Source organism: Schistocerca gregaria, chromosome X (genome assembly GCF_023897955.1).
Source record: "Schistocerca gregaria isolate iqSchGreg1 chromosome X, iqSchGreg1.2, whole genome shotgun sequence".
Taxonomy (NCBI): Eukaryota; Metazoa; Arthropoda; class Insecta; order Orthoptera; family Acrididae; genus Schistocerca; species Schistocerca gregaria.
In genome coordinates, this window is record NC_064931.1 from 693659222 (window position 1) to 693677415 (window position 18194).

Genomic DNA, 18194 nt, shown 5'->3' on the forward strand with positions numbered 1-18194 from the left:
TCTTAAGGAATATAAACATTCAGCTGTAGCTATTTAAATCCATTTAGCGAATCATCACCTCAGAGAGATCGGTAACGGTCTTCAAGCATTGCATATTGAACGCAAACGGAAAAGCGGGATCTGCCAGATGAGTTTGATAAGGAAGAAATAATCAGTCGCTGACTCATTGGTTTTTTAATATTCTTGGATATCTAGATTTCAACTAAAAATATTCATCCTCGGTGCTAAAATACAAGGAAATTACAGAACCAGAACTGATTTACATAAAACAGTAACTAAAACACGGCGTTATCCAATAGCACTGAGCCTCTCCACTCACAATTTGAGTGAATTATATTGCAACAGACTTGCAGCAGTGTATGTCACCATACAACTATACAGGTGTACAGGCAGAAGGAAACTGAGGTGGTTGTTTACAAAAAGGTATGGCAACGTCCATAGTGTAAATAATGCCCTCTATATTTCAAAAACCAAGCAAACTCGTTTCTTTACGATGCAATAGTTTAAAACTCTTCTTTCTGAAATAAAATCCTCAACTATATTTGCATATCACCCTTAAAGTACATCAAGAAACGTCAATTTACAACGTGTTTAATCACACAGTCGTTATTAAGCGATCCAAAACCGAATGTAAAAGATCATTAATTGGTTCACAGAACCGCGGCTAGCGGAAATGGTAAAGACTGCCAGCCTTGCTTCCGAGATTAAGGCGGAGCTCACCATCTGCAGCTTTGTCGATAGAACCGACTGTGGTCCTGTGGTGCAGAGCCGAGTGGAGGGTTTTCTTGACTTGCGCCATCGGGTATTGGGTTTTCGGCTTCCGCTTAATAGGTCAGGAGTCCACTACACACAGGAGGCGGCTACACGGGTAGTGGGGACTGTGTGGAAGGAACTGGGCGGTTTTTTAGGTTATAGGGTCTCGTGAACCACAGAAGGGGCGTCCGTCAGAAAGTGGACAGGTAAAACACAGTAAGGTAGTTGTAGAAGCATTTGGTATTGTAATTGTAAATTGTCGTAGCTGTGTTGGGAAAGAATCAGAGCTCCAAGCCCTAATAGAAAGCACTGAAGCTCAAACAGTTGTAGGTACAGAGAGCTGGGTAAAGCCGGAAATAAGTTCAGCTGAAATATTTTCAAACGATCTAACAGTGTTCAGAAAGGATAGATTAAATACAGTTGGTGGTGGAGTATTTATTGCTGTCGGAGATAGTTTGCCTTATAGCGAAATTGAAGTAGATAGTTCATGTGAAATAGTATGGGTAGAGGTTATACCTGACAATCGGACTAAACTATTAATTGGATCGTTTTACCTCCCGCCACCCTCCCCCCCCCCCCCCCCCCCCCCCACGCAGAAGATATAGTTATTGAACAGTTCAAAGAAGACTTGAGTCATTTCAGATAAGTACCCTGCTCATACAGTCACAGTCGGTGGTGACTTCAATCTACCCTCGATATGCTGGAAATATTATACGTTTAAAGCCGGCGACAGGCATAAAACATCATCCGAAATTGTACTGAATGCCTTCCCAGATAAATTATTTTGAACAACTAGTTTATGAGCATACTTGTTGACCTTTTAGCAACAAATAATCCTGGACAAAGAGTGAGTGTTGTGACGAATAAGGGATTAGTGACCACAAGGCGGTTGCTGCTAGGCTCAATACCGTAACACCTACAACCATCAAAAAGAAACGCAAGGTATATATATTCAAAAAAGCTGATAAAAATGCTCTTAACGCCTTTTTAAGAGACAGTCTTCACCCCTTCCGAGCTGATCATGTAAGTGTAGGAAAGTTTTGGAATGTTTTGAAAGCGATAGTATCAGCAGCAATTGAGAGATATATACCACAAAATTAATAAGTGATGATACTGATACTCCATGGTACACAAAACGGGTCAGATCATTGTTGCAGAAGCAACGAAAAAAGCATGCCAAATTTAAAAGAAAGAAAAATCCCCAAGATTGGCAAAGTTTTACAGGAGTTAGAAATATGGAGCGTACTTTAATGCGAGATGCTTTTAATAATTTCCACATCGAAATTCTGTCTAGAAATCTGGCAGAAAACCTAAAGAGATTATGGTCATACATAAAGTACACCAGCGGCAAGACACAATGAATATCTTCACTGCGCGATAACAACGGTGAAGTCACTGATGACAGTGCCACTAAAGCAGAGTTATTAAACACGGTTTTCCGAAACTCCTTCACCATAGAAGACGAAGTAAATACTCCTGAATTCCAATCAAGAACAACTACCAAGATGAGAAACATAGAAGTAGACATCCTCGGTGTAACAAAGCAGCTTAAATCATTTAATAAAGACAAGGCTTCCGGTCCATATTGTATACCAGTCAGGTTCCTCTCAGAGTATGCTGATAAAATAGCTCCATATTTAACAATTATATACAACCACTCGCTCACAGAAAGATACGTACCTAAAGACTGGATAATTGCTCAAGTAACACCAATTCCCAAAAAGGGAAGTAGCAGTAATCCGCTGAATGACAGGCCTATATCACTAACATCAATTTGCAGTAGGGTTTTAGAACATATACTGTATTTGAACATTATGAAGTACCTCGAAAGAAAACGATTTACTGACACATAATCAGCACTTATTCAGAAAATATCGTTATTGCGGAACGCAGCTAGCTCTTTATTCTCATGAAGTAATAAGTGATCTCGACAGGGGATGTCAAATTGACTCCATATTTTTAGATTTCCAGAAGGCTTTCGATACCGTTCCTCACAAGCGTCTTCTAATCAAACTGCTTGCCTACGGAGTATCGCCTCAGTTGTGCGACTGGATTCGTGATGTCCTGTCAGAAAGATCACAGTTCGTAGTAATAGACGGAAAGTCTCCGAGTAAAACAGAAGTAATATCCGGCGTTCCCCATGGAAGTGTTATAGGCCCTCTATTGTTCCTGATCTATATTAACGACATAGGAGACAATTTGAGTAGCGATCTTTGATTGTTTGCAGATGATGCTGTCATTTACCGTCTCGTAAAGTCATCAGATGATCAAAACAACTTGCAAAATGATTTAGATAAGATATCTGTATGGTGCTAAAAGTGGCAATTGATCCTGAATAAAGAAAAGTGCGAAGTTATTCACATGAGTACTACAAGAAATCAGCTAAATTTCGATTACGCGATAAGTCACGCAAATCTGAGGGCTGTAAATTCAACTAAATACTTAGGGGTTACAATTACAAATAACCTAAATTGCAACGATTACACAGATAATATTGTGAGTAGAGCAAACCAAAGACTGCGATTCATTGGCAGAACACTTAGAAGGTGCAACAGGTCTACTAAAGAGACTGCTTACACCACGCTTGTGCGCCCTATTCTGGAGTATTGCTGTGCGGTGTGGGATCCGCATCAGGTGGGACTGACGGATGACGTCGAAAAAGTTCCAAGAAGGGCAGCTCGTTTTGCATTATCGCGAAATAGGGCAGATACTGTCAGAGACATGATACGTGAAATGGAGTGGCAATCGTTAAAACAAAGGCGTTTTTCGTTACGACGGGATCTTCTCATGAAATTTCGATCACCAGTTTTCTCCTCAGATTGCGAAAACATTCCGCTGGCACCCACCTACATAGGGAGAAATAATCATCACGATAAAATAAGAGAAATCAGGGCTCGCACGGAAAAATTTAAGTGCTCGTTTTTCCCGCGTGCCGTTCGAGAGTGGAACGTTAGAGAGACAGCGGGAAGGTGGTTCATTAAACCCTCTGCCAGGCACTTTACTGTGAATGGCAGAGTAATCACGTAGATGTAGAACTGTCCCCTGCAGAACTATTACATCACACTTCTAATAAAAAAAATTAAAAAATTAAAAAAAATTCCGAAGATGGTTTTGATAAAATATAGTTATACAGCAAATGGAGTTAGTCAAAAGCTGAAATCTAGTTCAGTCGATAGTATGATAGTGGTTAAGTGATCCACTAATTAATTAATTTAAAATAAATGTAAAAGGTCATACAAATCTTTTTTCAACATGTGTTAATATCATAGTAAAATACTGAAATCAACATAACAAGGCTACTTTAACGACGTGCAATTAATAAAAACATTCTAACGCTCTCTATTGGCATAAATTTCTCATGTAATGTATGATGTAGCTCTAATTGTGATGCACCACTTCCAAAGAACGACTAGCTGTTCAATAATCTTGTACCTGTTTATAGTATAACAGATACGGCACTTGATGGAACCAACAAAATGGTTGACAAACGGATCCACTGACAATAATAATAATATGTTCTCACAAACTACCATGCCCAGTGTTGTTATATTAAAGGCAGACCAAAATTCGATATTAGTTCCCTCCTGGGTCATGACATCTCCTACCCTGAAGCAGAAAACCTTCAAAGGGCTCCCAAAAGCAGCTGCTCCTCAGCATCACCTGCCTATTGAGCAAGTAAATGCCGGATGACCTCGGATTGCAGTATATCTTAATGTCCTCCAGCAGTTCCATCAAACGTGCCCTTTTCAGCTAATAGTATGTTTAACAATCTGACACCCGACCTCGGTGAGGGAAGTGTGTGTGTCCACTCTCAACCAGGTGGACAGCGAAGCTGGATCTCTCAGATCTATCCCGCCTATTCAGAGCTAAATACTTCCCTAACCTGATTTCAAGTCTTCTACCTATCTCTCCCATAGAACACGTATCATAGTCTGGACATTCTGTCCTGTAACTAGTAAGATAAAGACAGCATCACCCCACTCTGAATTGTTGCCAGATTTATACGAGATGACAGATCCAAGATGGCGGCCAGAGATGTGGTAACATCGCAGTGTCGTCATGGTGGAAAGTCAAAATTTTGGCGAGAAAATAGGTCAATTGGGCTATCTCCACTAACCCAACTACACCAACCCACCCCCTTCCCCCTAACCCCTCCCATCTCGCATCTGAAAATGTGTGGTAAAAGGACTAAGGGAGTACTTGGCTGCTGGATAGGGTGGACTTAAGTCTATTTTATATGCATTATGGTATACTGTTTATTCATACAATTTGAATTGTCATAGATAGTACCTCTATGCAGTGTGTTCCCCTTGAGGCCTAGAGGCCAGATGACCAACTTCACAACACCATCACCACCAGAGGGCGCTTTCAGCTGTACCCCCTCCCTCCCATCACGTAATCCAAGATGACAGTCTGGGGAAAAACGTCGGGAAATTCGCTCAGTCTGTCCTGAGCTTCCCAAGAGGACAGACATATGTTTACTGTGTACTGTGTGTTCAATGGATGAGATGTGTGTGGTGGAAAAGGAGTTTAACGGGTATATTAGATGTAATCATGCAACTGAGGACTGTGTCCATAGCCATGGAAAGCAACGATATTTGGTGAACGTATGAAGAAGATGAGTACACTTTATCAAATGATAAAGCAGGATGGGGCTGAGTTACACTTCACAACTCATGGCGATAAATGTGTGTATTGTAACTGTATACAGGGTGTTACAAAAAGGTACGGCGAAACTTTCAGGAAACATTCCTCACACACAAAGAAAGAAAATATGTTATGTGGACATGTGTCCGAAAACGCTTACTTTCCATGTTAGAGCTCATTTTATTACTTCTCTTCAAATCACATTAATCATGGAATGGGAACACACAGCAACAGAACGTACCAGCGTGACTCCAAACACTTTGTTACAGAAAATGTTCAAAATGTCCTCCGTTAGCGAGGATACATGCATCCACCCTCCGTCGCATGGAATCCCTGATGCGCTGATGCAGCCCTGGAGAATGGCGTATTGTATCACAGCCGTTCACAATACGAGCACGAAGAGTCTCTACATTTGGTACCGGGGCTGCGTAGACAAGAGTTTTCAAATGCCCCCATAAATGAAAGTCAAGAGGGTTGAGGCCAGGAGAGCGTTGAGGCCATGGAATTGGTCCGCCTCTACCAATCCATCGGTCACCGAATCTGTTGTTGAGAAGCGTACGAACACTTCGACTGAAATGTGCAGGAGCTCCATCGTGCATGAACCACATGTTGTGTCGTACTTGTAAAGGCACATGTTCTAGTAGCACAGGCATAGTATCCCGTATGAAATCATGTTAACGTGCTCCACTGAACGTAGGTGGAAGAACATGGGGCCCAATCAAGACATCACCAACAATGCCTGCCCAAACGTTCACAGAAAATCTGTGTTGCTGACGTGATTGCACAATTGCTTGCGGATTCTCGTCATCCCACACATGTTGACTGTGAAAATTTACAATTTGATCACGTTGGAATGAAGCCTCATCCGTAAAGAGAACATTTGCACTGAAATGAGGATTGACACATTGTCGGATGAACCATTCGCAGAAGTGTACCCGTGGAGGCCAATCAGCTGCTGATAGTGCCTGCACACGCTGTACATGGTACGGAAACAACTGGTTCTCCCGTAGCACTCTCCATACAGTGACGTGGTCAACATTACCTTGTACAGCAGCAACTTCTCTGACGCTGACATTAGGGTTATCGTCAACTGCACGAAGAATTGCCTCGTCCATTGCAGATGTCCTCGTCGTTCTAGGTCTTCCCCAGTCGCGAGTCATGGGCTGGAATGTTCCGTGCTCACTAAGACGCCGATCAATTGCTCGAACGTCTTCCTGTCGGGACACCTTCGTTCTGGAAATCTGTCTGGATACAAACGTACCGCGCCACGGGTATTGCCCCGTGCTAATCCATACATCAAATGGGCATCTGTCAACTCCGCATTTGTAAACATTGCACTGACTGCAAAACCACGTTCGTGATGAACACTAACCTGTTGATGCTAGGTACTGATGTGCTTGATGCTAGTACTGTAGAGCAATGAGTCGCATGTCAACACAAGCACCAAAGTCAACATTACCTTCCTTCAAATGTGCCAACTGGCGGTGAATCGAGGAAGTACAGTACATACTGACGAAACTAAAATGAGCTCTAACATGGAAATTAAGCGTTTCCGGACACATGTCCACATAACATCTTTTCTTTCTTTGTGTGTGAGGAATGTTTCCTGAAAGTTTGGCCGTACCTTTTTGTAACACCCTGTATTATTCAGTAAAACCCCAGCCAGTCTTCTGAAGTGCAAGAGGGCTTTACCCACCCCGGCACGTGGCCTCTTCCAGCAGGCACGGGGACCCTGGGGCAGGGACCACACCAGACTCACAGCTCCAGCATGCAGTAGCTGCAGGACAGTCATGCCATAAGTACTTCCCGTCGCTACGGAAATGCCCGCAGCCTCCCACCTGACCCCTGGCGCATGGACACCCATTGTCACTGCTTCAGGAGTTACTACATCTGGTGTTTAAGCAATATGCGGAATACTATCACGTACATATTTGAGGATGTCACAGGAACTAAATGTACCACAGCACGAAGATAGAGCTTTTTAGGTGACGCATGAATATTTATACAATTTGCGAAGTGATTTTACACGTTTTATTCTGAGGAATACCACCACCACACTTGAACACGGGCTCTAAAAAAATGGTCGCGGCACGCTTGTGATCATTCCTGACACACTTCGCGCGCTTTTGTGGGCTATACCACAGCCTTCCCTCGTCGCTAACATGGGCTGCTTCATCAGTTTCTAAATCAAACTGAATATGTCTCTAAATACACTTTCAAAAAGATCTCTGCACAGTAGTTTGCTTCAATTTTACGATGTATACCGCCACACTTGAATACAGACTCCAAAACGACAGCGGTACACATCTGAAAAGTCCCTGAGACACCTCACACACTTTGGTGGGAAATAGATCGCGAAAACGGTATCAGCTGCAATATCTGATTTTACACGCCAAAACGATGATTTGGAAGTTGAAATAAATACCTCTGTCTACAGCTCTAAACAGGACGCTCACCACTTTTCGAGTTTTAGCTGCTTGTTTGAAGGCACTGCCAGAGGGAGAAAATTTTTTTGAGGCCTATAGCTGGCGGTGGTGTTCATCACTTTTCTGAAACGCTGCGTGGTCATAATGTAATATTTGCTGTTGGAGCCAGGGATGTTATTTTCCTCACTCCTAGAAGCACACTGGTGTCTAAGCACAGATGAGAAAATCAGAAGAGATACACAAACAATTCAAAGCACTGTCCTACAGACGAGAAAAATGGCTGGAATTTTCGATGTCCTACAACTGCTTGTCTGAAGATGGTCTAAAGCACAATGGCGTTTGAGGACAGCATCCCATCCGACAGAACCAGAGGAGGATGTTCTGCTTGAACTTGTCTCTGAACACTCGAACAAAGAAGACATCACATGACTCTCAGATGTCACAGAACGTTCCTTAAATACGTTGACCCTGTCTTGTTTGAACCAGTCTGTAGACGCTCCAATGCCATACACAGAGGATGTCTTGTGGCTCTCTGACGTCATGGAACTTCCTGTGAATGGAACATTCTGAACCTCACCCGTCAAACTGCTGCTGCCGCCATTGCGGGAGCAGTGTCCACCATTTTCTGCAGATGGATCAAACATGACACTTTCAGAGGCAAAACTATATCGTACAGATAGAAAAAAACAGCAGTCATACTGCACTGAGAGTTAAACCTTGCAAAAGTGGTCTACAGATCATGAAATATGGAAACTGTCGCCAAAGACACTTCCTCAGTTCCACTGTTCTGCTACTGTCAAGATAAGCTTGAATTTGTCAGCGGGAAACCGATCTCCAGCCGGGCTATATAACCACAGACGAGTACCATATCGACGTAGCAAACAATTCGTAACCTGACCATACAAAATCACCTCTGCATCCAGCATATAGCTATCAACAACCAGACACTCATTTATACAAGGTGGTCCACTGATCGTCACAGGGCCAAATATCCTACGAAATAAGCGTCAAACGAAAAAACCACAAGGACCGAAACTTGTCTACCTTGAAGGGGGAAACCAGATGGCGCTATGGTTGGCCCACTAGATGACGCTGCCACAGCTCAAACGGATATCAACTGTTTTTTTTTTTTTTTTTAGTTAGGAACCTCCACTTTTTATTACATATTCGTGGTAGTACGTAAAGAAATATGAATATTTTAGTTGGACCACGTTTTTCGCTTTGTGATAGATAGCTCTGTAATAGTCACAAACATATGGCTCACAATTTTAGACGAACAGTTGGTGATAGGTAGGTTTTTTAAATTAATATACAGAACGTAGCTACGTTTGAACATTTTATTTTCATTGTTCCACTGTGATACATGTACCTTTGTGAACTTTTCATTTCTGAGAACGCATGCTGTTACAGCGTGATTACCTGTAAATACCACATTAATGCAATAAATGCTCAAAATGATGTCTGTCAACCTCAATGCATTTGGCAATACGTGTAATGACATTCCTCTCAACAGCGAGTAGTTCGCCTTCCGTAATGTTCGTAGATGCATTGACAATGCCCAGACCCATGTTGTCAGGCGTTGCCGGTGGATCACGATAGCAAATAACCTTCAGCTTTTCCCACAGAAAGAAATCCGGGGACGTCAGATTCGGCGAACGTGCGGGCCATGCTTCGACGACCAATCCACCTGTCATGAAATATGCTATTCAATAGCGCTTCAACCTCACGCGAGCTATGTGCCGGACATCCATCGTGTTGGAAGTACATCGCCATTCTGTCATGCAGTGAAACATCTTGTAGTAACATCGTTAGAACATTACGTAGGAAATCAGCATACATTGCACCATTTAGATTTCCATCGATAAAATGGGGACCAATTATCCTCTCTCCCATAATGCCGCATCATACATTAACCCGCCAAGGTCGCTGATGTTCCACTTGTCGCAGCCATCGTGGATTTTCCGTTGCCCAATAGTGCATATTATGCCGGTTTACGTTAGCGCTGTTGGTGAATGACGCTTCGTCAAGTAGAAAGCGTGCAAAAAATCTGCCATCGTCCCGTAATTTCTCTTGTGCCAAGTGGCAGAACTGTACACAACGTTCAAAGTCGTCGCCATGCAATTCCTGGTGCATAGAAATATGGTACGGGTGCAATCGATGTTGATGTAGCATTCTCAACACCGACATTTTTGAGATTCCCGATTCTCTCGCAATTTGTCTGCTACTGATGTGAGGATTAGCCGCGACAGCAGCTTAAACACCTACTTGGGCATCATCATTATCATTTATTGCAGGTCGTGGTTGACGTTTCACATGTGGCTGAACACTTCCTGTTTCGTTTAATAACGTACCTATCCGGCGAACGGTACGGACACTTGGATGATGTCGTCCACGATACCGAGCAGCATACATAGCACACGCCCGTTGGGCATTTTGATCACAACAGCCATACATCAACACGATATCGACCTTTTCCGCATTTGGTAAACGGTCCGTTTTAACACGGAATGTTACGTGATACCACGTACTTATACGTTCGTGACTATTACAGCGCCATCTATCACAAAGCGAAAAAGGTGGTCCAACTAAAACATTCATATTTCTTTACGTACTACACGAATATGTAATAAAAATGGGGGTTCCTATTTTTAAAAACGCAGTTGATATCCGTTTGACCTAGCGCCGTCTAGCGGGCCAACCATAGCCCCATCTGGTTTCCCCCATCAAGCTAGACAAGTTTCGCTCTTCGTAATTTTTTCGTTTGACGCTTATTCCGTGAGATATTTGGCCCGGTCACTATCAATGGACCACCCTGTATACCACGAAGACAGACCGATTCCCAAAACATAAGCACATGCACTGTATATACAGCCGTAGTACTAGATATTTCCTGCAAGACCGGTTGGTCAACAGTCATGAGTCAACTGCTCACCACACACACTAGACCGATGCGCGATGCTCGATCACAGCGCCCTGCACGGACTGTGGTCACTCTCTGAACTGGAGTACAAATCCTGGGCTCGTTCTCCCGGCACAAAGTTGTTACTGTTTCCGGCCCTGACCTGCCTTCCTGCTTTCCTGCTTGCTGCCATGCTTTCTGCACCCATCTCCAGACACTAGGATTACAAGAACATATGTATTTTCACATGGTTCGCTAGAATATCATACCATTTACGCGGTGGTTCCCAATGTCAGCCACATAGCAGTATACTACCGATCGCTTGCACAGTATAATGCCAAAGGTAAGGGGATTATATGTCTAGAAACCCAGCGAGGTCATTACACGGGACATGCTACAAATCACTGAGTAACTACAAACTTATCTTGTCTGCGAAGATCTTTTAGTGAAAACTCGGTGAAAATAGAGGAATCAGGTAGTTCCACTCGTATTTTTTGACGAATACTTACGTCAGTGGTCTAACACATTCCAAATGATCCTAATACTTTACAAAGTAAACTAACGTGTTTCTCATGTTAGGGAACCAGCAAACGTCTCTTTCACCTAAATTTCACCATCTCGATCCACACAACATACATCACAATCGACGTCCTCTCAACCACATAAAGACGGGAAATGTGCAGGATGGCAGTAAAAGCAGTCAACCAGATGATTTACATGGGAGTCGCCCTAACCGCCGTCTGCTTCACGTCTGCTGTGCAGCGAGCTACCTTAATTTAAGTATTATCTGTATTTTTCTTACTTGTCACTTCTTCTTCTGCGTGTTTTTGCTTTTAGGAAGCTTTAATAGTAGAGTGTTATTAAGTGTTCCATAGATCTCGTGTTTGTTTTGAATACAGTCAGAGTCCCTTTAGTCAGCCATAGTGCCAGTAGTGTCAGTGTCGCCCTAACCGCCGTCTGCTTCACGTCTGCTGTGCAGCGAGCTACCTTAATTTAAGTATTATCTGTATTTTTCTTACTTGTCACTTCTTCTTCTGCGTGTTTTTGCTTTTAGGAAGCTTTAATAGTAGAGTGCTATTAAGTGTTCCATAGATCTCGTGTGTGTTTCGAATACAGTCAGAGAGTCCCTTTAGTCAGCCATAGTGCTCGTAGTGCTAGTGTTTGTTTTAAATACCGTCCAGAGACAGGTAGTGCTATTTTCCTTGTTTCTACAAGAAGTGGTTAGCAATCACAGTTTAGTCAATAATCAACCGCCTTTAGTGAATTAGCAGTCTAGTTAAAAGCTGATTAACACTTTATAGTAAATTGATTTCTTAGGATGGCTAGGATGTGTGGCTGCTGTGTACGGACGCAGGAGGAGCTGGCCACTCTTCGCGAACAGCTGAGCGTGTTGATGGCTGCGGTCAGCCGTCTTCAGGCTGCTGCCTCGGAGTGTAGCGGCAGTGGGGAGTCTGGTGCGTCGCATGGTGCACCCCAGGTGTTAGATGCTTCACCCACTGTCCCTGCTGTCGAGACATCTTCGCGGGTACCGGGCGCGGTTGGGCCACCCTCTCCCCAAGGGGAGTGGCGGGTTCAGCGGCGTTCGCGGCGCACGAGGCGGAGGGTCAATGTGGAGGCTGGCCGTGTGGCATCGCCCGCTCTGCCTGTGAGTGGACATGTGGCTGCTCCTTCAGCAAGGTCCGAGCAGGCACACGGGGGGAGGGGTTTATTAGTTATTGGGAGCTCCAACGTTAGGCGGGTGATGGAGCCCCTTAGGAAAATAGCGGAAAGGTCTGGGAAGAAGGCCAGTGTTCACTCTGTCTGCTTGCCGGGGGGTCTCATCCGAGATGTGGAGGAGGCCCTACCGGCGGCGATAGAGAGCACTGGGTGCACCCGACTGCAAATTGTTGCTCATGTCGGCACCAATGACTCTTGCCGTCTGGGTTCAGAGGTCATCCTCAGTTCGTACAGGCGGTTGGCGGAGTTGGTGAAGGTGGAAAGCCTCGCTCGCGGGGTGGAATCAGAGCTAACTATTTGTAGTATCGTTCCGAGAACCGATCGCGGTCCTCTGGTTTGGAGCCGAGTGGAAGGCTTAAACCAGAGGCTCAGACGATTCTGCGGAGAGCTGGGGTGCAAATTTCTCGACCTCCGCTATCGGGTGGAGAAATGTAGGGTCCCCCTGAATAGGTCAGGCGTGCACTACACGCCGGAAGCGGCTACGAGGGTAGCGGAGTACGTGTGGAGTGCACATGGGGTTTTTTTAGGTTAGAGAATTCCCTCCCTAGGCCCGACAAGACGCCTCCTGAGACGCGGCAAGGCAGGAGTAGGCAAAATGCAACAAGGAATAACAATATTAATGTGCTAATAGTAAACTGCAGAAGCGTCTATAGAAAGGTCCCAGAACTGCTCTCATTAATAAACGGTCACAACGCCCATATAGTACTAGGAACAGAAAGTTGGCTGAAACCAGACGTAAACATTAATGAAATCCTAAACTCTGATTGGAATGTATACCGCAGAGATAGGCTGGACAGTGAAGGGGGAGGCGTGTTTATAGCGATAAGAAGTGCAATAGTATCGAAGGAAATTGACGGAGATTCGAATTGTGAAATGATTTGGGTGAAGGTCACGGTTAAAGCAGGCTCAGACATGGTAATTGGATGTCTCTATAGGCCCCCAGGCTCAGCAGCTGTTGTGGCTCAGCACCTGAAGAATAATTTGGAAAATATTTCGAGTAGATTTCCCCACCATGTTATAGTTCTGGGTGGAGATTTTAATTTGCCGGATATAGACTGGGAGACTCAAACGTTCATAACGGGTGGCAGGGACAAAGAATCCAGTGAAATATTTTTAAGTGCTTTATCTGAAAACTACCTTGAGCAGTTAAACAGAAAACCGACTCGTGGCGATAATATATTAGACCTTCTGGTGACAAACAGACCCGAACTATTTGAATCAGTTAATGCAGAACAGGGAATCAGCGATCATAAAGCGGTTACTGCGTCGATGATTTCAGCCGTAAATAGAAATATTAAAAAAGGTAGGAAGATTTTTCTGTTTAGCAAAAGTGACAAAAAGCAGATTACAGAGTACCTGACGGCTCAACACAAAAGTTTTGTCTCAAGTGCAGATAGTGTTGAGGATCAGTGGACAAAGTTCAAAACCATGGTACAATATGCGTTAGATGAGTATGTGCCAAGCAAGATCGTAAGAGATGGAAAAGAGCCACCGTGGTACAACAACCGAGTTAGAAAACTGCTGCGGAAGCAAAGGGAACTTCACAGCAAACATAAACATAGCCAAAGCCTTGCAGACAAACAAAAATTACGCGAAGCGAAATGTAGTGTGAGGAGGGCTATGCGAGAGGCTTTCAATGAATTCGAAAGTAACGTTCTATGTACTGACTTGGCAGAAAATCCTAAGAAATTTTGGTCCTATGTCAAAGCGGTAGGTGGATCAAAACAAAATGTCCAGACACTCTGTGACCAAAATGGTACTGAAACAGAGGATGACAGACTAAAGGCCGAATTACTAAATGTCTTCTTCCAAAGCTGTTTCACAGAGGAAGACTGCACTGTGCTTCCTTCTCTAGATTGTCGCACAGTTGACAAAATGGTAGATATCGAAGTAGACGACAGAGGGATAGAGAAACAATTAAAATCGCTCAAAAGAGGAAAGGCCGCTGGTCCTGATGGGATACCAGTTCGATTTTTACACAGAGTACGCGAAGGAACTTGCCCCCCTTCTTGCAGCGGTGTACCGTAGGTCTCTAGAAGAGCGAAGCGTTCCAAAGGATTGGAAAAGGGCACAGGTCATCCCCGTTCTCAAGAAGGGACGTCGAACAGATGTGCAGAACTATAGACCTATATCTCTAACGTCGATCAGTTGTAGAATTTTGGAACACGTATTATGTTCGAGTATAATGTCTTTTCTGGAGACTAGAAATCTACTCTGTAGGAATCAGCATGGGTTTCGAAAAAGACGATCGTGTGAAACCCAGCTCGCGCTATTCGTCCACGAGACTCAGAGGGCCTTAGACACGGGTTCACAGGTAGATGCCGTGTTTCTTGACTTCCGCAAGGCGTTTGACACAGTTCCCCATAGTCGTTTAATGAACAAAGTAAGAGCATACGGACTATCAGATCAATTGTGTGATTGGATTGAGGAGTTCCTAGATAACAGAACGCAGCACGTCATTCTCAATGGAGAGAAGTCTTCCGAAGTAAGAGTGATTTCAGGTGTGCCGCAGGGGAGTGTCATAGGACCGTTGCTATTCACAATATACATAAATGACCTGGTGGATGACATCGGAAGTTCACTGAGGCTTTTTGCAGATGATGCTGTGGTGTATCGAGAGGTTGCAACAATGGAAAATTGTACTGAAATGCAGGAGGATCTGCAGCGAATTGACGCATGGTGCACGGAATGGCAATTGAATCTCAATGTAGACAAGTGTAATGTGATGCGAATACATAGAAAGATAGGTCCCTTATCATTTAGCTACAAAATAGCAGGTCAGCAACTGGAATCAGTTAATTCCATAAATTATCTGGGAGTACGCATTAGGAGTGATTTAAAATGGAATGATCATATAAAGTTGATCGTCGGTAAAGCAGATGCCAGACTGAGATTCATTGGAAGAATCCTAAGGAAATGCAATCCGACAACAAAGGAAGTAGGTTACAGTACGCTTGTTCGCCCAATGCTTGAATACTGCTCAGCAGTGTGGGATCCGCACCAGGTGGGGTTGATAGAAGAGATAGAGAAGATCCAACGGAGAGCAGCGCGCTTCGTTACAGGATCATTTAGTAATTGCGAAAGCGTTACGGAGATGATAGATAAACTCCAGTGGAAGACTCTGCAGGAGAGACGCTCAGTAGCTCGGTACGGGCTTTTGTTGAAGTTTCGAGAACATACCTTCACCGAAGAGTCAAGCAGTATATTGCTCCCTCCTACGTATATCTCGCGAAGAGACCATGAGGATAAAATCAGAGAGATTAGAGCCCACACAGAAGCATACCGACAGTCCTTCTTTCCACGTACAATACGAGACTGGAATAGAAGGGAGAACCGATAGAGGTACTCAGGGTACCCTCCGCCACACACCGTCAGGTGGCTTGCGGAGTACGGATGTAGATGTAGATGTAGAATAATTTTCCAGTGCAAACTCACGCCCATATTGAATCTCCTGAAATTTCCTCGGGTAACACCTCCAACACACACATTACGAAGGCCGCCCAGCACATTCTGAGTATTAGTTTGCTTTTCAGGCACCTAGAGGGCGCAGTGGTTAGGTCAGCTGCATGTTGTACCCCAGCCTGCCTAGTTCGGACAGCTCCTGCCATAAGCTGGAAATGTCAATCGTTCCCACCACAGGCTACCGCCGCCACGCACCTCCCGCGTGCCACACAGAATCATCCTAGGAAACCAGCCACATATTTGTCACCGTACTTACAATTAAATATTACGGATTCAACCTGAATCTGATAACATTCAACAATTAGCAAAGTATCTGAAATACACCCCCCCCTCCCACCCTCCCCCCCCCCCCCTCCCTGGTTGTGGCTCTGGAAATATAAATACCTCCACACATCAAAAAAGTTTTGCATCATCCCAGTTCCGAGGGTTCCGGAACCTGTACAGAAAATTGGAATAGATATCAACATAAACATCATTCCCGTCCTTTTTATTGCTCACGAAAACCGCACATTGCATGTTGTTCCACCACACAGCGAGACCTTCAGTAGTAGTGGTCCAGATTGCTGTACACACCGGTACTTCTGATACCCAGTAGCACGTCCTCTTACACTGATGCATGCCCGTATTCGTAATGGCACACTATCCACAAGTTCATCAAGGCACTGTTAGTCCAAATTGTCCCCCAGTCCTCAACGGCGATTCGGTGTAGATCCCTCAGAGAGGTTGGTGGATCAAATCGTCCATAAACAGCCCTTTTCAATCCATCCCATGCATGTTCGGTAGGGTTCATGTCTGGAGAACATGCTAGCCACTCTAGTTGAGCGATGTCGTTATCGTGAAGGAAGTCATTCACAAGATGTGCACGATGGGGGCGCGAATTGTCTTCCATGAAGACAAATACCTCGCCAATATGCTGCCGATATGGTTGCACTATCGGTCGGAGAATGGCATTTACGCATCGTACACCCTTTACGGCGCCTTCCATGACCACCAGCAGCGTACGTCGGCCCCACACAATGCCACACCAAAACCGCAGTGAACCTCAATCTTGCTGCACTCTCTGTACAGTGTGTCTAAGTCGTTCAGCCTGACTGGGTTGCCTCCAAACACGTCTCCGACGATTGTCTGGTTGAAGGCATATGAGACACTCATCGGTGAAAAGAACGTGATGCTAATCCTGAGTGGTCCATTCAGCATCTGTACCGAGCTGCAAGGTGTCGTGGTTGCAAAGATGGACCTCGCCATGGACGTCGGAAGTGAAGTTGCGCATCATGCAGCCTACTGTGCACAGTTTTAGTCGAAACACGACGTCCTGTGGCTGCACGAAAAGCATTATTCAACACGATGGCGTTGCTGTCAGGGCTCCTCCGAGCCATAATCTGTAGGTAGCGGTCATCCAGTGCAGTAGTAGCCCTTCGGCGGCCTGAGCGAGGCATTTCATCGACAGTGCCTGTTTCTCTGTATCTCCTCCATGTCTGAACAACATTGCTTTGGTTCACTCCGAGACGTCTGGACACTTCTCATGTTGAGGGCCCTTCCTGGCACAAAGTAACAATGTGGACGCGATCGAACCGCGGTATTGACCGTCTAGGCATGGTTGAACTACAGACAACACGAGCCATGTACGTCCTTCCTGGTGGAATGACTGGAACTGATCGGCTGTCGGACCCCCTCCATCTAATATGCACTGCTCATGCATGGTTGTTTACATCCTTGGGCGGTTTCAGCGACATCTCTGAGCAGTCAAAGTGACTGTCTGTGATACAATATCCACAGTCAACGTCTATCTCCAGGAGCTCTGGGAACTGGGGTGATTAAAAACTTGTTTGATGTGTGTATATCTTTCTTACGACTGGACATAATTGTACACGGAAGACTGAGATAGCTGTAACGGGGCTCAAAGATTTTACATGTAAAATCCACACCTCATATTACGACAGGACAGTCATTTTCTTTGCACATGTTGGAACACCGACCACAGCACACATATTTTATAAGCCCACTGATGACACACCCCAGACTAAGTATAATACGAGTACATCGGCAATAACTGAGTGCTGGTACACCAAACAGTACTGAGTGAAAATCCAGAATGGATGGACGTGCCTCATTACTTTTTATTGTGAGTGGTACCAGTGTGTCTTGTCTTAGGAACAGATAAGTAATCGTCTTATAAGCAACCAGCTATTAAAGAAACACAATCACAACGTGTATGTTACTGTCGCGTTCATAAAAGCGGTCTTGGTTCGACCGGTGCACACAAGTACTGCTAAAGACATCCAAGTTAAAAA

The 18194-nt window shown here is 44.5% G+C and overlaps 1 protein-coding gene across 3 annotated transcripts in view; it reads right to left on the minus strand.

Moving 5' to 3' along the window:
• LOC126297692 (ras-related protein Rab-3) overlaps positions 1-18194 on the minus strand; it is a 757051-nt gene that overhangs the window by 697645 nt on the left and 41212 nt on the right. The window lies entirely within an intron of this gene.